This window comes from Schistocerca piceifrons, chromosome 6 (assembly GCF_021461385.2).
Source record: "Schistocerca piceifrons isolate TAMUIC-IGC-003096 chromosome 6, iqSchPice1.1, whole genome shotgun sequence".
Lineage (NCBI taxonomy): Eukaryota > Metazoa > Arthropoda > Insecta > Orthoptera > Acrididae > Schistocerca > Schistocerca piceifrons.
The window spans coordinates 288,367,419-288,391,736 of record NC_060143.1 but is presented as its reverse complement, the minus strand read 5'-3'; positions in this window follow the sequence as shown (position 1 = coordinate 288,391,736).

The window sequence follows — 24,318 nt, the reverse complement described above, 5'->3', positions numbered from 1 at the left end:
GTTGACTCAAGTTGTCAACAAGGCACTGTGCAAGCTGGTGGTGGCTCCATAATAGTGTGAGCTGGGATTACGTGTAATGGACTGGGTCCTCTGGTACAACTGAACCGGTCATTGACTGGAAATTGTTACTTTCAGCTGGATGGAGACGATTTGCTGCCATTCATGCACTTTTTGTTACCAAATAACGATGGAATTTTTATGGATGACAATGGGCCATGTCACTTGACCACAGTTGTTCGTAATTGGTTTGATGAACATTCTGAACAATTCGAGACAATGAATTGGCCATCCAAATTGCCCAAAATGAATCCCACTCACCATTTATTGGACGTAATCGAAAGATCAGTTCGACCACAAAATCCAGCACCGACAACTCTTTCGTAGTTATGAACGGCTATAGAGGTGTATAGGATGTGCGTATGGGAAGGCAGTGGGCTTTACGGAATGAACAGGATAATGTTTAGACAAAGGCCATTTATTGACAAAAGCGTGTTAAAAAGGGGTCACATAGCCAGGCCTAGGGAGGCGAGGGTGAGCCAGAGCACAGAGTTTGGCAAAACGTAGTCCGCAAAGCTAGCGAAAGTTGGCGTCTGCCAATCGGGCCAGTCCGAGCGGCATGCCGGCTGCGAAAACTGAGTCGCCAGCTCCGCAGCACCGGGAGAAGCGGAAGATGTTCACTGCAACAGGGCGCGCGTCCAAGAGAGCGAGAAGACAAGAGAGCGGGCCCGGCGACGGGTGGCCGGGTATATTCGACGCACCTTGCGGCGTACTCCGACCTGATTGGTCGGAACCGAGAAAAGCGTGCGGGCGTCATAAAAGTTTTCAGACCACATAGCGTACCCTCGTCAGCACAAAAGAGAGGCGCGTGGTGAAGGTGCCTTTCCTCGGTGCTGACTTCCTGTTGCTAGACTGTGGGACGAAAGAATTTACAGGCAGCCGATGCTGCCGGCCGAGGCTTGACTGTAACAAGAAAAATGAAGTTACTGTCTGAAAGCTGATATAATAAAGTAAAATCCCCTACTGTCTGGCTCAGCCTTTACAGAGGCATCATGTTTCAATATTTCTACAGAGGACTTCCACTGACATGTTGAGTCCAAGCCACGTCGAGTGGCTGCATTAAGCCAGGAGAAAGGAAGTGAAAAACGATATCAGGAGCTGTCTCAAGACTTCTGTTACCTTGGGAATTATCTCCACAGATTATGACGAGACTGAACACATGCACGATCAGATAAAATAAATTATTTAGACGGTTAAGACAGTCGAAAATTTAATTGTGATAGGGTACGGGAATTCGAAATTAGGAAAGGGAAGAGTAGAGAAAATAGTAGGTGAATATGGACTGGGAGATAAGGGTGAAAGAGGAAGCCGCCTGTTAGGTTTTGCACCCAGCATAATCTAAACATCGCTAATACTTGGTTTAAGAATCATGGAATAAGGTTGGTTACGTGTAAGAGACCTGATGACACCGGACGGTTCCAGATTGGATACATAATGGTAAGACAAGGATTTGAGAACCAGATTTTAAATTGTAAGAGACTTCCAGGGGCAGATGTGGACTCTGACCACAATTTATTGGTTATGAACCGTAGATTAAAACTGAAGAAATTGCAAAAAAGTAGGAAATTAAGGAGAAGGGACCTGGATAAGATGAAAGAACCAGATGTTGTTGAGAGTTTCGGAGGGAGCATTAGGTTACGATTGACTAGAACATTGGAAAGGAATACAATAGAACACGAAACGGTATTTTTGGGTGATGAATTACTGAAGGCAGCAGAGGATCAATTAGGCCTGGTAGTAATCCTTAGGTAACAAAGAAAGTATTGAATTTGATTGATGAAAGGAGAAAATATAAAAATGCAGCAACTGAAGCAAGTGAGAGACAATAAAGAGGTCTAAAAATAAGATAGAAAGGAAGTGGGGAATTATGTGGTATTGAGAGTCCTGAACAAAACCAAACTCCTTTCAGAAAAAAATGTGTTGGATTACTTGTTGAACGCTCCTTATATCTTGCGTTTACTTTTGGTGGATTTGGGCGTTGCAGTGGTCAGTCTCGTTACAACGACCTTTTGGTCACTGATCCCTGTAAACGTCATGACGCTCTCTGATTTCTCAGGATTGTTTGTTGCTACAGTTAAGTATGTTAAGCATGTTTACGTAACAATTTACACTTCGAGTGGGCTCCTGGACTAACTGCTGAAAACAGATTTCGGGGACAGCACTTAGTACAATTTCTGATGACTTTTTATATTTGCTACCGGCTTTGAACGTGTATTTTCGCCAACATATCTAGAGTAGATTGAAGTCAGCACCGACTATAATTGTATGAGTTAGGTACCTATTTGAGATGACACTCAAGTTTTCTTGGAACTGTTCAGCATCTGAGTCGGAAGGTCGACAAGTTGTCAAATATAAACTCTACCTATACTAAGTCACAGAAACTACCTGCCGTGCTTTAATTCCGCTTCGAGATAAACTACTTCTATCAGCAACAAACATACCACCACCAACTGTATTTAATCTATACTTTCTGAACACTGTTTGGTTCTTTGCAAAAATTTCGGCTGAACTCATCTTCGGCTTTAGCCGGTTTCGGTACCTATAAAAATTTGAGCTTTAGTGCTGTCTGTTAGCGCTTGAGCTCTGGCTCTATCCAAACGCAGTCACGACAACTGACAACTACAATAGCGATTGTTTCTGTGTCCACCCTCTTCCGGTGTTTGTCCTGTATCATTTGAGACTGAAATCCTTTCTGCCCTTTCCCGAGACGAGACGCCGTAACTTAAAAAACCGTCCAGTGCATTCCATACAGCCCCCCGGAAAAGTTTTTCGCTCCCCGCCACGCCTCGAAAGAACCTCCCGCTGAACCGTGGGTGAGAGGTCATCCTCAGTGCGGGCAGTAATCTGCGAGAGTAGTATACGGGCACGTTGAGTGCACTAAAGCATAAAATGTGCATGTACGGAAAGCAAGTGAACATATATCCCAAGAAATGTAATTAAAAAATGAAAATTACAAATACTGAATCACGTCATATAAATCGGATGTACCTAATACATTGGCAGAAGATGAGGAATTCAATAAACAGTAAGCGGTAGTAAACGTTTTTCGACTCCGACTCGTGACCCCGCCTCCACCGCCATGTTGTTGTGGTGATCCAGTGCCTATGTTGCCCGTTTTATTTAATTGAGGAGGCAGCGCTCCGACAGCTGTGACATGATGGATCGGTGAGCACCAGCTGCAGTGGGGAGCCGACCCAGGTCCCGGTGCTGAGAACCAACGGGAGCAGAAGTAACTGTTCATAGGGTGCAAGTAAACTACCTAAACGAAATCTTAGTTAGTTTGTGAATGCCATATATATATAGATGAAATATCTGACTTCAAAGACTTCAATCATCAAAGGATAAAACTACAACAATTTTTCAGTTACTTGAAAGGTAATACTAAACGCTCCTCACTTTTATTTAACTGTAAATTCGCATTTCGTAACTAGGCATAGGCTTAGTACATTTAGTGTGTCGCAGATGGCAGATTCAGTTCACAGCTTCATTACATGTCTCAAGGCAGGCAAAGTCAGTTCAGTGTTTCATTGCCCTTCTACACGGTGGCTCCGTACCACTGAGTGCCCATTAGCCAGCGCCACATACACACACGTCACTAGCGACCTCAGCGGCAGCTGGCTTAACTCACTCTCTTTTCCCACTGTGCGGCGGCCGCTCTGCGCAGTTCCAGTCACCTGTGAGCTCTTACCAAAGGAAGAATTATGCTGCTGTGTGCCACATTAGAGCGAAGTTGTTGTTGTTGTGGTCTTCAGTCCTGAGACTGGTTTGATGCAGCTCTCCATGCTACTCTATCCTGTGCAAGCTTCTTCATCTCCCAGTACTTACTGCAACCTACATCCTTCTGAATCTGCTTAGTATATTCATCTCTTGGTCTCCCTCTATGATTGTTACCCTCCACGCTGCCCTCCAATACTAAATTGGTGGTCCCTTGATGCCTCAGAACATGTCCTACCAACCGGTCCCTTCTTCTGATCAAGTTGTGCCACAAACTCCTCTTCTCCCCAATTCTATTCAAAACCTCCTCATTAGTTATGTGATCTACCAATCTAATCTTCAGCATTCTTCTGTAGCACCACATTTCGAAAGCTTCTATTCTCTTCTTGTCTAAACTATTTATCGTCCACGTTTCACTTCCATACATGGCTACACTCCATTCAAATACTTTCAGAAACGACTTCCTGACACTTAAATTTATACTCGATGTTAACAAATTTCTCTTCTTCAGAAACAGTTTCCTTGCCATTGCCAGTCTACATTTTATATCCTCTCAACTTCGACCATCATCAGTTATTTTGCTCCCCAAATAGCAAAACTCCTTTGCTACTTTAAGTGTCTCGTTTCCTTTACTACTTGCTCAATATACAGATTGAATAACATTGGGGAGAGGCTACAACCCCATCTCACTCCCTTCCCAACCACTGCTTCCCTTTCATGCCCCTCGACTCTTATAACTGCCATCTGGTTTCTGTACAAATTGTAAATAGCCTTTCGCTCCCTGTATTTTACCCCTGCCACCTTTAGAATTTGAAAGAGAGTATTCCAATCAACATTGTCAAAAGCCTTCTCTAAGTCTAAAAATGCAAGAAACGTAGGTCTGCCCTTCCTTAATCTATTTTCTATGATAAGTCGTAGGGTCAGTTTTGCCTCACGTGTTCCAACATTTCTATGGAATCCAAACTCATCTTCCCCAAGGTCGGCTTCTACTAGTTTTTCCATTTGTCTGTAAAGAATTCGCGTTATTATTTTGCAACTGTGACTTTTTAAACTGATAGTTTGGTAATTTTCACATCTGTCAACACCTGCTTTCTTTGGGATTGGAATTATTATATTCTTCTTGAAGTCTGAGGGTATTTCGCCTGTTTCATACATCATGCTCACTAGATGGTAGAGTTTTGTCATAACTGGCTCACCCAAGGCCGTCAGTAGTTCTAGTGGAATGTTGTCTACTCCCGGGGCCTTGTTTCGACTTAGGCCTTTCAGTGCTCTGTCAAATTCTTCACGCAGTATCGTATCTCCCATTTCATCTTCATCTACATCCTCTTCCATTTCCATAATATTGTCCTCAAGTACATCGCCCTTGTATAGACCCTCTACATACTCCTTCCACCTTTCTGCTTTCCCTTCTTAGCTTAGAACTGGGCTTCCATCTGAGCTCCTGATATTCATACAAGTGGTTTTCTTTTTTCCGAAGGTCTCTTTAATTTTCCCATAGGCAGTATCTATCTTACCCCTCGTGAGATAAGCCTCTACATCCTTACATTTGTCCTCTAGCCATCCCTGCTTAGCCTTTTTGCACTTCCTATCGATCTCATTTTTGAGACGTTTGTATTCCTTTTTGCCTGCTTCATTTACTGCATTTTTATATTTTCTCCTTTCATCAGTTAAATTCAATATTTCTTCTGTTACCCAAATTTTTTCTACTAGCCCTCGTCTTTTTACCTACTTGATCCTCTGGTGCCTTCACTACTTTATCCCTCAGAGCTACCCACACTTCTTCTACTTATTTGTTTCCCCTATTCCTGTCAATTGTTCCCTTATGCTCTCCCTAAAGCTCTGTACAACCTCTGATTTAGTCAGTTTATCCAGGTCCCATCTCCTTAAATTCCCACCTTTTTGCAGTTTCTTCAGTTTTAATGTACAGTTCATAACCAATAGATTGTGGTGAGATTCCACATCTGCCCCTGGAAATGTCTTACAATTTAAAACCTGGTTCCTAAATCTCTGTCTTACCATTACGTAATCTATCTGATACCTTTTAGTATCTCCAGAATTCTTCCATGTATACAACCTTCTTTTACGATTCTGGAACCAAGTGTTAACTATGATTAAGTTATGCTCTGTGCAAAATTCTACCAGATGGCTTCCTCTTTCAATTCTTACCCCCAATCCATATTCACCTACTATGTTTCCTTCTCTCCCTTATCCTACTCTCTAATTCCAGTCGCCCATGACTATTAAATTTTCGTCTCCCTTCACTACCTGAATAATTTCTTTTATCTCATCATACATTTCATCAATTTCTTCATCATCTGCAGAGCTAGTTGGCATATAAACTTGTACTACTGTAGTAGGCATGGGCTTCATGTCTATCTTGGCCACAATAATGCGTTCACTATACTGTTTGTAGTAACTTACCTACACTCCAATTTTTTTATTCAGTATTAAACCTACTCCTGCATTACCCCTATTTGATTTTGTATTTATAACCCTGTATTCACCTGACCAAAAGTCTTGTTCCTCCTGCCACCGAACGTCACGAATTCCCACTATATCTAACTTTAACCTATCCATTTCCCTTTTTAAATTTTCTAACCTACCTGCCCGATTAAGGGATCTGACATTCCACGCTCCGATCCGTAGAACGCCAGTTTTCTTTCTCTTGGTAACGACGTTCTCTTGAGTAGTCCCCACCTGGAGATCCGAATGGGGGACTATTTTACCTCCAGAATATTTTACCCAAGAGGACGCCATCATCATTTAATCATACAGTAAAGCTGAATGCCCTCGGGAAAAATTACGGCTGTAGTTTCCCCTTGCTTTCAGCCTTTTGCAGTACCAGCACAGCAAGGCCGTTTTGGTTAGTGTTACAAGGCCAGATCAGTCAATCATCCAGACTGTTGCCCCTGCAACTACTGAAAAGGCTGCTGCCCGTCTTCAGGAACCACACGTTTGTCTGGCCTCTCATTAGATACCCCTCCGTTGTGGTTGCTATCTGTATCGCTGAGGCACGCCAAGCCTCCCCACCAATGGCAAGGTCCATGGTTCATGGGGGTTGTATAAAATGTTATGTATTAAATGAAGCAGTTTTGAAAAGCGATTTTAGGTGATCTGCCAGATCTACCAGAACATAATGAGCCTAAGGTTTGTCAGAATTATGCACAGTCATGTATTGATGGCAGTCGGTGTCACCACTGCTTTCCTAGTAAGCCAAGTCCAAATAACAACGATTCCTATAGATCTAAATATTTTCATAATCATTTCATGAATTTCCACAAAAAATTAATGAAGGAATTCATATGTATATGTTTAAGCCTGATGAAATGGAACATACTGAAGAGCTGTTTAACGTATTTGACAAACGTTACAAATGTAAAGCTGAACCATGCAAGTATTTTAGTGCAAAGGTAGCTGAAATGTTGAATATTTACCACTAAATAAATGCACATGACATAAATTGCACCCTAATTTCTCGCAACAGTTTTTAGGAATGAATCCTTTCGAAATAATTAAAAAACTAAACAAGTTGGGTGAATAGAAGGGCGCTCAACTTAGAGCTTCTGCAGTACCACTAACGTGTTACACTAGGTACTCTGGATGTTATCTTCTAAATATGTCAAACCAAACAGTAACTGCGTCAATCAGTTTTCGTATTTTCTCTTTCATTATTTATATAGAGTCAAAAATTCTCACTGTGCATTCTATGCTCAGCATCATACATGAGAATTTTCTTTCCATACATAATTATGTAGGCTAGTATCATCTAGTATCATCTGGTACGTTGGATTTGAAAGCAGCATAACGTTTCGTTGACGTTTTTTGTGTGGCAACTATATTTTTTCCATGTGTCATGTTAATCACATAGATAGCATAGTTTTCCGTGAAGTTATATGAGCTTATACCAGCATCTCCTTCGAGTTGTGTAAGTCGTTCAAAAAATGCATCATAAGCTTTGATATAGGAATCTGGTGGCTCGAAGTTCCACATCTCTTTTCAAAAGAACACATTTATCCACTCTTCACATATAATATATGTATGGAAGATGATCATTAAATGATAAATCAATCAACTAGTTACTCTTATGATTGGTTTGAAATGCTAGAAATATATAATAAGGCGTATTAAACTCCACTGAGTTATAGTAATTCACAAGATGTTGCTTAAAATTTTACTTATCATTTAACCTGTAAGTACATGCAGGTGGTCTGTGACATCATAGAAAATATTTTCATATTACTACCATGTCTGACAATTCCTTCCAAGAAGCTATCTTCTCAGTACCTTTAAGCGACCATGGTATGAGTCTTTCGTTACAGTGTACCTGCTATTTTAACAAGCCAACAGTTCTATGGTATCACTTACCAGCTGCATGCACTGCTATCAGTGTATTGTTGACTCAACTTAGATCCTTTCCATGCATGTATGTATGCAATACTGGATTTGTTAACGCTAGAACAGACTTTTTCTTGCTTGGTACCTTACTTTAGTATCTTGTGAGTATCGTATCTGCATCATAGAATATTCTTAAGAGGGAGGAGAGAATTAGGCAGCTGATCGAAGAAGTCATAGCTGAAAGTGAAGGTGATTTTCTGAAAATGGAAAATTCTGTTTTGAAAAAATCTAGGCCCCAGAACGTAAAAATGATTCCAACACCGAACAAGAAGGGTCGGGTGACAAAACAGGAGACAGTAATGGTGCAGATAGTGAAGTATTTGTCACTAAAGGCGGAATACCATGTAAGTCACGTGGTCCGCCAACGAACTCGCGCAGTCGTTCTCAAAACATACCAACTCATTTATCAGGTGCGAAAAGTGCAATAAACCCTTTACAATGCTGAAAATTGTTTTCTTATGTACAAATTATGGACACACATGTTCACTGTACTAATACAGTGTGATAATTATTGAACTATATGAAATAAAATTGTCATAACATGTGAACGATTTGCTTTAGAACGTTCAAACTACACGGTTGGCCGCGATGCATAATGGGAATTAGTATACGCATTTGGCGATGAAGCCCACTTTCATTTGGATGGATTCGTCAATAAGTAAAAATGGCGCATTTGGGCGACTGAGAATCCGTATTTCTCGCTCGAGAAGTTTCTTTATCCTCAACGTATGACTGTGTGGCGTGCAATGTCCAGTCAGGGAATAGTTGGTGCGATAGTCTTTGATGGCACGGTGATTACCGAATGTTACGTGAAGGTTTTGCAAGATGGTTTCGTCACCGTTTCCCAAAGTGATCCTGATTTCGACAAGATGTGGTTGATGCGAGATGAAGCTTGACCCCACCGAAGCAGGAGAATGTTTGTTGTCTTGGAGGAGCACTTTGGGAACCGCATTCTAGCTCTGGGGTACCGAGAGGTCACTGGCATGGGCCTCGATTGGCCACCACATTCTCCAGATATGAACACATGCGAGTCCTTTTTGTGTGGCTGTATTAAACACAAGGTGTACAGCAATAACCCCAAATCCATTACTGAGCTGAAAAAAAGCCATTAAGTCGGTTATCGACAGCATCTATGTTCTAACACTTCAGCGGGGACCGAGCGAGGTGGCGCAGTGTTAGACACTGGACTCGCAATCGGGAGGACGACGGTTCAATCCCACATACATTTCGGAAGAGTGAAAATTGTGGCAAAGGACTAGAGTATTGGGCTCTAAGTAGTTTACCCTTTCCAGAGCTGTATAAATTTATTGTGGAACATTTACCAAGTTAGATGAAAGATTAGTAAGAGGAGATAAAGGAATCAACCCATTAGATGAAACATGTAAAGCGTATGATATTGCATAAAGAGATCATAAAGATTTCGAGTATAGACATGCAGCAGATAAAGAGCTTCACAAAATTGCAAAATGGAGGATGCACAGTTCTGGTGCTTCACCTGGAGAAAAAGTTGCAGCAAATGGTGTGAGAGGAATAATGTATAGAAAAAGGAAATTAGGTATGGGTTCTAAACTTGATGATAATGTTTCAGGACTATAGTATTTCTATTGTATATAACTGAATCACTTCAACACTGATTACAGTGGAGTACCAAGTACAATTAAACTTAAACTCAGTTACATAGCATTGATGATTATTTAACTGATACCAGGAAGAGAAAGAGAGATAAAAAGAATAGTTGAAATTTACTCATACCATGAGGCATACCTGTTGTGAAAATAGTTATTCAATATCTAATGAAAAAGAAAGAAGGTAAAGCACTAACACAATGTGAAGGTGCATTTTCATCATTGCACATTACTGCATGAGGTACACTGGGTTAATAAGTTGGTGGAGTTGCTGTAATTACTCGTACAACTGCACTTCATAAGAAACAAAAAGAAGGTGCAGAACTAGCAGAGCAAAGAGCACAGGATTATAAAAAATCTTGCAAAAAATAATCGATATGTACCCTAATACATTAAGGAATTTTTATATAGAAAATCTTGCTAACACAACAAAAATGAAACACATTTGTGGTGTGTATATGCTTGATGAACTATCTATTCATCCTAGAGCAAATAATATGGAACTGTTTACTATAAAACAAATAGTACAAAATAACATTTGACTCATATGTTGGTGCTGTACCATGACAACTAGGTGACTACTTTGGTCAAAAGGAACTATACTACAATGTAGACAGAACACAATACTATGGTGCAGTCATATGTAGTCATTTGTGTATATTTGTGCTAAAGCCATTGTCAGATAATGATAAATTCAAAGATATTTTGAACGTAATAAATGGATATACTTCATAAGACACTAGGAACAGTAAAAAAAGGATTCATGTACATCTAAGGATTTAGAAAAAATATAACCAATATTGGAATCAAAAATGAAAAAGAATTAGAATCATAAATAAAAAAACAATTAGATCAAGAAATAAAAAATGTAATTAGATAATTTTAAAATGAATCAAGTAACATTCTGAAGCTAACTAAAAGTTGTATCGATTTTAATGGTAGACAATTAGTAGATGTAAATGATCCAACTAATGAAATCTTGTTACAAAAGCTATATAAACAAGTATTATAACGCAATTTAATAACTACATCACTATGCAAAAATTTAACAACAAAAGTACAGTTTTTAATGAAAAGGTAAATAACATTAATACAGGTGTGATAGGACAGAAAATAATGTGTAGGATAAGCAAGTAATTGGATTATCATTTACGACTGGAAATGAACAAAAATGCATCATTCTGAATTTGTTGGCTTAAAACAAACACTGTTTTTGGTTTTGCTGATTAACATTTCCTGATTTTAACATTACACTAAATGTAATTGATAAACAATTTGAAATAATTCATAATATTCAATTAATAATACATAAATCAATTTTATAGCTGTTTAATTAAAAGATACAGTTACAATCATACCAGCTGATGTAAATTCAATTATATTTGGTGAAAGAATTACACCACCTGATGATCGGTTTAGAGTCAATGAAGGAATGAACTACAACAGAACAAAAGTTGTAATATTTGGAATTAATGATTTATGGTAAGCAAATTTAGTTCAAATAGATTCAGGTGAATAAAGAGAAATTTCAAAAATTAATAAAAGTTACAATTACAATGAGGGGTTGAGATGCAATACCTGCAATATGACTTTTCATCATTTTAACATCAATGAGAAAAATATGTAATGCCTATCCCTTTATACTTAGAAAGTTCAAACTGGGTGAATTAATTACCATTCATGATATGTATAAGTATCCAGGACAAGCGAAGATCTGTTGCCAAGAATTTTGAGTATTTTGTTTGCACATTGTCAGTTTTGAAACTCACATTTAAGGGAACAATTAAAATATGTGTTCTGACATTTTTAGAACCAGTACAATTTTCATAATGAACAACATAACACTTTATTCAGACCTCTGCATTAACAATGTGAAAACATAAGTGTTTATATAATTTTAGCTATAAATGCAGAGATCCTTTTTTGACACATAATCAATGCTATGGGTTTCTTCTGCACATCTTTGTTCACACACTTCATCATCCACACACTTCATCATCCACACCTGTACTCATGTTCTGAATTACTTTGCTGTTTTTAATCACATGTTCATATACTGCAGATGAGTCTAAATTGCCCAATGTGCACCAAAATTCTTCTCCAATAGTTTCCTGACATCAACCATCGTTACCTCTGCAACAGGCATGCCATATGGCAATGGGTTTGGTTGCATAGAAGCCTATGTGTTGCCTTTCTTTCGGATGCTTTACTCCATACTCATGTTGTCGTTGTACAGGTCCTCGCCTCTGACCAGAATTCTTTCCTTTGTACCTGTTTAGAAAATTATGTATTTGCATGCTATTAAGCTGTGGCACAATGCTCGTGCTTCTCAACTTCTGTCTTCCAGTCAAAACATTTCCAATTCTGTCTCAACCGAACAACTTCACTGAACTTTTTCATGAGTTTGAGATATTTTTCTGGTCCTATGACTTCTTCATGGTGTTTGATTTCACCCTCTAAAAACACTGGTGAATTGTAAGAGTGCCTAGGTATTGGGAATACCATTTCAACACCTTGAATATCACATGTACCTCCTTGAAACCATTTCAGTGTCTTTTTTAACACTGATGATTTCGATTCTATCCATTGCAGTCATTGGAAGACAAGTGGATATTCATCAAACTATTAAAATGAAACATCCTTTGCAGACAGTGATTGACAGCTGAAACTAGTTGGCTGGATCCTTCCCTGCATTGATCTTTGGTTCAAGTTTAGCAAAAAATGTTTTCTGGACCTAACTTCCATTGCAGAGTGGAATTCACGTAAGGAAGACGCAGAAATAGAGCATCTTACTACAGTAGGCTGCCTGATGAGAGCCTTAGGCAAGACAAGCTTTCTCTTGCAATCAATAATGAATGAACCTGATCCACTTTTAAGAAATTTAATTTTTTCTTGGTAAGCGTTTGTGCAGGTTTGTTGAACATTTGTTCTGTTTTCTTACTTATCTCACAGGTGTATCATTGCTAGACTTCATTTCATTTTTGAAGCTGAGACACGTTAAGTAGGCATCTGTACCTGATTTACCAGATCCTATGTTGAAATTTCTGTTGAAGGTATCCTCAAAACATTTTTCCTTCGCCTTAGTAATAGAAGATGCGTTATGCTGGTACATTTGCTGCTATTTCCTGACATTAAAATGCGATGGCAGATGCTGATGTTTGTTTTTAGTGTACCAGTAATGTGACTGTGTAACAGACAAGCGTATGATGAAGTCAATAATGGTCTTCTTTATACTCCATATTTAGCTGGTCTCTGATCTCCTCTCCTTTCAAAATGAAGCTAGAAACAGATAGAAACAACAAGGTGTAGTTTCCTCTTCCTTCTTATGTATTAACAGAAGTCAAGTAACTTTTATAATGAGACACAATGGTACCTGAATAAATCAATAATTTCGTTAATTTATATTGGAGATGATTATCACCAAGTCTGTTTCATGAAACTTCCTCAGACTTTCTTCCATTCTTACAAGGCACTGAGAAATGTGCCTTGGCACAGTTGGACACAATAGTTTTATCTTCTTTGTATATGAAGTAGTGTTTCATTCCTGTTTTTTGGTGCACAGTTTTAGTTCTTTCATCTGGACAGTGCCTAGTCCACATAGTGACACTTGAATATTTTATGATAAAAGCATCTTGTGTCTTCTTGGTTGTGGGTTCATATAAGGTTTTATAGACCGATGAGCATCAGCTTCCATTAGGCCTTTGCACTTGAAAGCTTTTGGTTTAGACTTGTTGTTGTTGTGGTCTTCAGTCCTGAGACTGGTTTGAAGCAGCTCTCCATGCTACTCTATCCTGTGCAAGCTTCTTCATCTCCCAGTACCTACTGCAACCTACATCCATCTGAATCTGCTTTGTGTATTGATCTCTTGGTCTCCCTCTACGATTTTTACCCTCCACACTGCCCTCCAATGCTAAATTTGTAATTCCTTGATGCCTCAAAACATGTCCAACCAACTGATCCCTTCTTCTAGTCAAGTTGTGCCACAAACTTCTCTTCTCCCCAATCCTATTCAATACCTCCTCATTAGTTACGTGAACTACCCACCTTATCTTCAGAATTTTTCTGAAGCACCACATTTCGAAAGCTTCTATTCTCTTCCTGTCCAAACTGGTTATCGTCCATGTTTCACTTCCATACATGGCTACACTCCATACAAATACTTTCAGAAACGACTTCCTGACACTTAAATCTATACTCGATGTTAACAAATTTCTCTTCTTCAGAAACGATTTCCTTGCCATTGCCAGTCTACATTTTATATCTTCTCTACTTCGACCATCATCAGTTATTTTACTCCCTAAATAGCAAAACTCCTTTACTACTTTAAGTGTCTCATTTCCTAATCTAATCCTCTCAGCATCACCCGATTTTAATTTGACTACATTCCATTATCCTCGTTTTGCTTTTGTTGATGTTCATCTTATATCCCCCTTTCAAGACACTGTCCATTCCGTTCAACTGCTCTTCCAAGTCCTTTGCTGTCTCTGACAGAATTACAATGTCATTGGCGAACCTCAAAGTTTTTATTTCTTCTCCATGGATTTTAATACCTACTCCGAATTTTTCTTTCGTTTCCTTCACTGCTTGCTGAATATACAGATTGAATAACATCGGGGAGAGGCTACAACCCTGTCTCACTCCTTTCCCAACCACTGCTTCCCTTTCATGCCCCTCGACTCTTATAACTGCCATCTGGTTTCTGTACAAATTGTAAATAGCCTTTCGCTCCCTGTATTTTACCCCTGCCACCTTTAGAATTTGAAAGAGAGTATTCCAGTTAACGTTGTCAAAAGCTTTCTCTAAGTCTACAAATGCTAGAAACGTAGGTTTGCCTTTTCTTAATCTTTCTTCTAAGATAAGTCGTAAGGTTAGTATTGCCTCACGTGTTCCAACATTTCTATGGAATCCAAACTGATCTTCCCTGAGGTCCGCTTCTAACAGTTTTTCCATTCGTCTTTAAAGAATTCAATATTTCTTCTGTTATCCAAGGGTTTCTACTAGCCCTCGTCTTTTTACCTACTTGATCCTCTGGTGCCTTCACTACTTCATCCCTCAGAGCTACCCATTCTTCTTATACTGTATTTCTTTCCCCCATTCCTGTCAATTGTTCCCTTATGCTCTCCCTGAAACTCTGTACAACCTCTGGTTCTTTCAGTTTATCCAGGTCCCATCTCCTTAAATTCCCGCCTTTTTGCAGTTTCTTCAGTTTCAATCTGCAGTTCATAACCAATATATTGTGGTCAGAATCCACATCTGCCCCTGGAAATGTCTTACAATTTAAAACCTGGTTCCTAAATCTCTGTCTTACCATTATGTAATCTATCTGATACCTTTTAGTATCTCCAGGATTCTTCCAGGTATACAACCTTCTTTCATGATTCTTGAACCAAGTGTTAGCTATGATTAAGTTATGCTCTGTGCAAAATTCTACAAGGCGGCTTCCTCTTTCATTTCTTCCCCCCAATCCATATTCACCTACTATGTTTCCTTCTCTCCCTTTTCCTACTGACGAATTCCAGTCACCCATGACTATTAAATTTTCGTCTCCCTTCACTATCTGAATAATTTCTTTTATCTCGTCATACATTTCATCAATTTCTTCATCATCTGCAGAGCTAGTTGGCATATAAACTTGTACTACTGTAGTAGGCATGGGCTTTGTGTCTATCTTGGCCACAATAATGCGTTCACTATACTGTTTGTAGTAGCTAACCCGCACTCCTATTTTTTTATTCGTTATTAAACCTACTCCTGCATTACCCCTATTTGATTTTGTATTTATAACCCTGTAATCACCTGACCAAAAGTCTTGTTCCTCCTGCCACTGAACTTCACTAACTCCCACTATATCTAACTGTAACCTATCCATTTCCCTTTTTAAATTTTCTAACCTACCTGCCCGATTAAGGGATCTGACATTCCACGCTCCGATCTGTAGAATGCCAGTTTTCTTTCTCCTGATAACGATGCCCTCTTGAGTAGTCCCCGCCCGGAGATCCGAATGGGGGACTATTTTACCTCCAGAATATTTTACCAAAGAGGACGCCATCATCATTTAATCATACAGTAAAGCTGCATGTCCTCGGGAAAAATTACGGCTGTAGTTTCCCCTTGCTTTCAGCCATTCGCAGTACCAGCACAGCAAGGCCGTTTTGGTTAATGTTACAAGGCCAGATCAGTCAATCATCCAGACTGTTGACGCTGCAACTACTGAAAAGGCTGCTGCCCCTCTTCAGGAACCACATGTTTGTCTGGCCTCTCAACAGATACCCCTCCATTGTGGTTGCACCTACTGTACGGCCATCTCTATCGCTGAGGTGCGCAAGCCTCCCCACCAACGACAAGGTCCATGGTTGATATATTACCAAAGCTAGTGAGTAAGTAGAATAACTCAAAGCATAGTACAACAAAAATGAAACCAATAGATGTTAATGAGCAAAATTAGAAACCTGATGCAATAGCTGTGTATCCGGTTGAAAGAAAGTACACGATTGGTGAGAATGTGGGAATAAGCAAACTCAAAGGATTTTTTTGGAAAAGGATACACTGCTAATTGGTCAATGGAATTATTTGAAACTGAAGATCTTATACATACAGTTCCAGTTACACACAAATTGAAGGATATCAAACAAAATTTTTATGAGTGTGAGCTAGAGAAAGTATCCAAATGTGTAAATTACTGAGAAAGTGTTAAGAAAGAAAGGTGATAAATTATACGTAAAGTGGTTAGAATCTTCTCCTCTGTGTAATTTAAAAGCAGATATGAGCAGTTTTCCAATAATACAGTAATTAACACAATCTCTTGTGTAATAATATTCAAATTTTTTATTAGTGTGTTCATCAGTATTAAATGTAACTAATCTAGATTTAATTTTATTTTTCATTGTGCTACTAACTTTATAAAAATGATATTTTTGTGATAGTTTTGTACTAACAACAAATATGTTTTAATTATTGCGTACACCAGGTTTATCACTATTTGCAATAGACTGCATTAAATCATCTTCGTTAACTCCAGAGGTAATATGTGTGCTAAAGAATACAGTACAAAAGCTGATTATTTTACTGCTGTCTAAAGGCAGCTAGCAACTAAGCTTAATAGTGCCAATAAAGATATACCATTGAAGAAATTCTATAATATTGAAGTAAGTAATTTTAAAATTTTATTACCAGATAGATATACAAAAGTGATGGATGATGTCAGAACTGTGATCATTGGAATAATGTGTATAAAGGCATGACATATAAGTCAGACATAAAGGTGTGTGTGTGTGTTAGAATTTAACTACAAGAAATGAAGTTAACTAGTGGACTGGACACAATGAATACAGCTTAAATGAATAAGCAGATATATTTTATGGCAGATACATGATAAAGTTATTCATCACATGTTGTGTTAGGAATATTGAAGAATATGATAAAGATATTTTTTCTCTATTTGAGAAAGCTATTGGGTGTGATGATTAGGAATATAGATGTGGTACTGGATAGCATATAGTAGATTTATATTTTGATAATTGAAGACAGATATACGAAATTAGAATTTTATTTATATGAAATAAATGGACTTGTAAAATACATAAGGAATGTGCATCTTCTTGTACTAATAGATACTACCATGTTAAGAAGCACGTAAATTTTGAAAAACTTATTTGTGAATGTGGTAAAAGTGTAGCCACTAATGAACTCAAAAAAATTGAAATCATTAATTTATAAAAATCTCATGGCTACCAAAAATTCTTAAATATTTGATCACAGTAAGTGGAACTAACTTCAATGAATGTCATTGAGTTTAGAGCTCTAGCTAAGAGCTTAATACTTCGAGATTCTTCCAGACTGCATAAAAATCAACATATACATTTTATTGAAAAAGTAACACAATTACACAGCCTAGACAAAGTGAATCTACACATATTTCAAATACACTGAATCTCAGTAGTCTACAACAAATTAAAGAAATCAGAATTAATTAGTTCATTTACGTTATAGGAGTTCCATTATCAAGACCAAAACGAGTACCTAATGTAACTTATTTCTATAGATTTGATGATGACAATATGTTTGAAAACCCAGGACCATAGAGAAAAGAGAAATTAATAAGCCTTTATCAGGTATTTCCAGCCAGTAGAAAACTATTTGAGCAAGTAGAAGAGGATAAATTTTCGAAACAAGAGATATCGGAAGTTAAAGAAATAAGATTGGGATTTATGAGAAACTTAAAGCATTGACTGCAAGGTTGTCCTTAATGGTGATCATCTTAGTAAACTCGACACTGTTAATGGAAATCAGATTATACAAAAAAATCACCTAACTCTATAGCAGAAGTAGTTAAGAAATGGAGATAAGTTGTATATAACAGCCATGAATCCAGAAATACTTTACTCAATTTCTACAGGATACGAACCATGATAGAAATGCTGGTACACTTGAGGCAATACTGATCCTACGGCTTATCTTAGAAGATAGATTAAGGAAAGGCAAACCTGCGTTTCTAGCATTTGTAGACTTAGAGAAAGATTTTGGCAATGTTGACTGGAATACTTTCTTTAAAATTCTGAGGGTGGCAGGGTTAAAATACATAAGGCTATTTACAATTTGTACAGAAACCAGATGGCAATTATAAGAATCGAGGGACATGAAAGGGAAGCAGTGATTGAGAAGGGAGTGGATTGTAGCCTATCGCCAATGTTGTTCAATCTTTATATCGAGCAAGCAGTAAAGGAAACAAAAGAAAAATTCGGAGTAGGTATTAAAATTCATGGAGAAGAAATAAAAACTTTGAGGTTCGCCGATGACATTGTAATTCTGTCAGACACAGCCAAGGACCTGGAAGAGCAGTTGAATGGAATGAACAGTGTCTTGAAAGGAGGATATAAGATGAACATCAAGAAAACAAAACTAAGATAATCGAAAGTAGTCGAATTAAATCAGATGATGCTGAGGGAATTAGATTAGGAAATGAGACATTTAAAGTAGTTGAAGAGTTTTGTCATTTGGGGGGGGGGGGGGGCAAAATGACTGATGATGGTAGAAGTAGAGAAGATATAAAATGTAGACTGGTTATGGCAAGGAAAGCGTTTCTGAAGAAGAGGAATTTGTTAACATTGTGTATAGATTTAAGTGTCAGGAAGTCTTTTCTGAAAGTATTTGTATGGAGTGTATTAATGTATGGAAACGTGGACGATAAATAGTTTAGAGAAGAGGAGAATAGAAGTTATCGAAATATGGCGCCACAGAAGAATTCTGAAGATTAGACAGGTGGATCATGTAACTCAGGGGCGGGCAAATGTTGCACGTGGCTCATGAGTGCACAGCACTGCACGTTTGCTGCTCGTGTGCAATAGTTGACTGGGGCGTTGGTGACAGCTGGCAGGCTGCAGCAGTGTAGTACCAGGCTAAGCTGTGGATGGTGATGCGAAGCGACCACTACATAGTGGCCGTTGTATTTCAAGAACCGGAAAATGCAGAGTGAATCAAGGAAATGGAGAAGTGGAGATTTGCTATCTTTTAAAAAGGAATGGGAGAATCAATTTTACTTTGAGCATAAACGTGAAAATTCGAAATGTTTAATATGTGGCTGTTAGCTGGTTAGCAGAAGTTTAATATTAAACGCCATTATAATAAATTTCATAAGAATGAGTACAATTTATTGTCGGATTCCGAGCGGTTGGGGAAATTGACTGAACTAAAGGAGAGCGATCTGACAGTACTAGATGAATCTGATGTAAGTTGCTGTTTAGATTAGATTAGTACTTGTTCCATAGATCATGAATACGACACTTTGTAATGATGTGGAACGTGTCAGGTTAATAAAAGATGTCTATACAATATATTACATTACACAAAATATTACATGACACTTAATTTTTTTGTGGAGGTTGGGGAAATTACCCACTTGCTATACCCAAAAATTCATCTAATGAGTAGAAATTCTTTTAATTTCCTTTTAAATGCTATATGGCTATCTGTCAGACTTTTGATGCTGTTGGGTAAGTGACCAAAGACTTTTGTGGCAGCATAATTTACCCCCTTCTGAGCCAAAGTTAGATTTAACCTTGAGTAGTTAAGATCATCCTTTCTCCTCGTGTTTTAGGCATGTACACTGCTATTACTTTTGAATTCGTTCCGATTGTTAATACCAAATTTAATAAGTGAATATATATATTGTGAGGCTACAGTGAAGATCTCTGGCTCTTTAAATAAGTGTCTGCAGGATGAGGTTGGATGTGCTCCAGCAATTATTCTGATTACACGCTTTTATGCAATGAACACTCTTTTACTCAATGATGAGTTACCCCAGAATATGGTGCCATACAAAAGCAGAGAATTAAAATAGGCGTGGTAAGCCAATTTACTGAGATGTATATCTCCAAAATTTGCAATGACCCTAATAGCATCAGTAGCTGAACTCAAACGTTTCAGCAGCTGTTGTCACGAGAGATCTGCGACTTTCTTTCGTCATGTGTCTCATCTAACTGATTCAATCTTTTTTGGAGCACTGTTTTCATTCTTTCAGGACGAAATAATGATAGCCCAGTGGTACGTGCAAGCTATAAGATTGCGCTTAATATAGCGAGGGCTGGAAAAACATTTGCTGAAGGTGAGTTTATAAAGGAGTGCATCAATGATGCTGCTGATTTACTTTGCCCACTGAATGCAAATCAGTTTCGAGCTATCACTCATTCTCGGCGGACTGTAAGTCGTCATATAAGTGCCATGGCAGGTGATGTTTACTGTCAATTAAGGTGTGCAGTGCAGGAGTTTATTGCATTTTCCATTGCACTTGATGGGCCCACAGATATTTCAGACACTGCGCAATTAGTGATTTATGTAAACTCAAAGTTTTTATTTCTTCCTGAATTTTAATTCCTTCTCCAAATTTTTCTTTGATTTACATTGGTACTTGTTCAGTGTACAGATTGAATAACATTGGGGATAGGCTTCAATGCTGGTTCCCTGTCTCACTCATTTCTCAACCAGTGCATCCTTTTCATAACCCTTGACTCTTGAAACTGCTCTTTAGTTCCTGTGCAGTTGTAAACAGCCTTTCACTCCCTGTATTTTACTCCTTCTACCTTCAGAATTTCATAGAGAATATGACAGTCAACAACATAAAAAGTTTTCTCCAAGTCTATATATGCTGTAAATGAAGATTTGCCTTTTCTTAACTTATCTTCTAAGATAGGCCTTAGGTCACTATTGCATCGCATGTTCCTCCATTTCTCCAGAATCTAAACTGATCTTCCCTGAGGTCAGCTTTTTACCATATTTCCATCCTTCTGTAAACAATTTGTGATAGTATTTTGCAGTCATGACTTATTAAACTGATTGTTCAGTATTATTCACACCTGTCAGCAACTGCTTTCTTTGGAATTGAAATTATTACACTCTTTTGGAGGTTAAGGGTATTGTACCTGTAAATACAAATTACAAAAATAGCTAACTACAGTGTTATGTAACCAATTAGGATAATATAACGAAGAAGGGTTACTGTAGAAGATATTAAACATGTTGAAGAATTGTTAGATAGCCAAATAAATATCGAATGTGCTGAATATTTTAGTTCAATTATCTATCATGGCACTGATAACGTGATAAGTATAAGATCAAAACTACTTCGATATAATTCACAGCTTGTCAGCTTTTTAGGCTCATCATATTACTATGGTATATGTAACAGAGCATATAACAAAAAGGATAAATATAAATGCAGAGTACAAAGAAACTTTGTATATTATGCAACAACGAAAAACATGATACAGTGGAAAATAAGATTTATTGTGAAAACTCTAGTAAATACTCTTACAATGAAGAATGGTTAAGTAGTAACCAAGCTGTTTGTGATACAGTATATAAATGTGAAGAACGCAACGAAATTTGGTTGACCTGAAGCACATAAACATGGATTTGAAAGATGTAAAAACTGTCACCCTGAGGTAGAAATTAAAATTCACTCATGTTATTTGTAAAAGAAAACACAGATAGGAGGTCAGTGTGATCCAAATTACGTATGATGACGAAGGTAGGAAAATTATATGCTAAAGATGTCAAAATTGTAGTAAAATACATGTACTGTTAATGGTCAATACAAAAATTATTGTGTATTTGTATGTTTAAATGCAAGAATATAGCTAAAGGTAAGCAATCTGAAGGCAACTCCAATGAAAATATCTTCATCTACACTAAGAAATACGTGTGTTTTGGCTATGAGGCTTAGTAAGAAACAGGAATACACATTCCAAATATAGTAATAGCTCATAATCTGAAGGGTGAGATGATTTATAAATTTTAGATACATGATGGTATCTGTGTGTGTGTGTGTGTGCTACCTAATAAACACATGGATTATATTTTTATAGCTCGTTATACTAAAGGATATGATCCACAATTTGTTCTGAATTGCTGTGTTGAAAACACAAGGTAACTATATACTATCTACATAGGTAGGTTTAAAAATTATGGGTAGGTGCAATATTGAATAACATCAACTTAGTAATGTCTCAAAAACATTCTATTTGAAAGAGTTAAAGAAAGGTTATTTGCCACAATTTTAATATATGAAGATGAAAATTAAATAGGACCTATTCCTGATAACAATGTCTATTGTGTTGAATCTATGAAACCAAAAGATAGAGAAGTATTTCTCAGATGGGATACTGAAAAATTCAAAGAAAATTATCTGCTCAATGTAAAGAAAGAAATTAATGATTACTGTAACTCTGATGTAGGTATATTGAGAAGAGGTTGCTTATGATTAAGGAAACAGTTTCTAGAAATGGATAACATAATTCCATTCCATTATCTGACAATTGCTGGAGTTTGTATATTTATATACAGACTGCTATATTGGACAAAGAAGAAGAAGTGAATTACAGTAAGGAGTGTATAGCTTGGGTAAATAGTTTAAGCAACAATAATATGCAACATGCTGTTAATGGTGTGAACTAAATATAGCTGGAGCTATGGATGGTATGCAACATGCTGTTAATGATGTGAACTAAATATAGCTGGAGCTATGGATGTTTTCAGCAAGGCTGTAAAAAATGTTTTAAGAAGGAAACGTTTAACAACAAAAAAATCAAGAATCAGTGGATGATTCATGAAAAAAGAAGATAATGAGACATAGAATTATATGAAATTTAGGATATAATTTAGTAGAGATGTAAGAATATGATTAGATTAAGTCAGCAGATCATAAGAAGCTTGAAACTGAAAGTGTTACCTGACGTTATTGAGCCAGTGACTCCTAGAGATTCTTCCTGTGGTGGTTGTATAAATACAATAAAAGTAAGAACTAAAGCAGATTGTATTAATGCTAAAATAATATACGTTGATGTGTGCAGTCTTTACACAACTGTACAATATTATGATTATTATACTGCAGGGCATCCAACAAAAATATGTAAACAAAAATATTACAATAGAGAATGGTATGGAATAATAAAACCTAAAATGTTAGCACTTAGAGAATTGTATGAACCTGTGCTACTTGTATGGATAAATATTGAGAGAAAAAATGAAAAAGCTGTTGTTTCCTTTACGTGAAAAATGTGCAGAGGAAAAAATAAATAAATGTAATCACAATGATAAAGTGTGTTTGAACTTTGCCCACTGATGAGGCAAATAAATTGAGAGAATGTGATATAGCACTTTATGGGCCTATGAGTACTGAATTTTAAAAATATAAGTGACATTTTATTCAAAAATAGAAATAAAATATTTCATGAAAATAAAATTGGAACTTGAAACTAAAAAGTTATATACAAAACCAATTGAAGATGAATTGGATATTGTATTAGCTCCTGGTAAGACAGAAGAAAACCCATGAAAATGGGCAACTATTAAGTTTGTTGGAATCCCTTATGGTGAAAATTTGGACAAATACACAATATTAGTAAAACTGAGTATATTACAGATTTACAAAAGTACTATGGGATGCTTTTGGATGACCAGTTAGATAATGCAAATACAAACTCTATTCATGAGGAAATGGTACAGATAAAGTATAATGTCAATGATTATTGTGTCAAAAATAACTACAAGCGTCTTCATAGCAGCATACACTACATCAGATGCAAGGCTTAGATTATATGGAATGTTGGATAAGATAGGAAAAGATATTGTTAATTTTGATACTGATTCTATGGTATACATTTATAATGGAACATATGCAGTAGGAACAGGTTACATGTTAGGGGAACAGACCGATGAGTTAGGAAACAATTGGATTATAGATTTGGCTTCAACAGCTACTAAGAGTTACTATTTTGAGAAAAATGATAAGAGCACTGTAACAAGATAAAGGGATTTACTTTAAAGTATAAAAACCTTGAAAAGTTGAATGATGAATCAATGACAAGAATAACAGTAAGTGATGTGGAAGAAAAGATACAATTAGAGTACAATCAAGTAACAAGAGATGTTAATGCTAAAAATTTAATATACAAACAAGTTAAGAAAAAATTCTCATTTCAGTACGATAAAAGAACTGTGCTAGACAGTTATGATATGTTTCTATATGGATAGT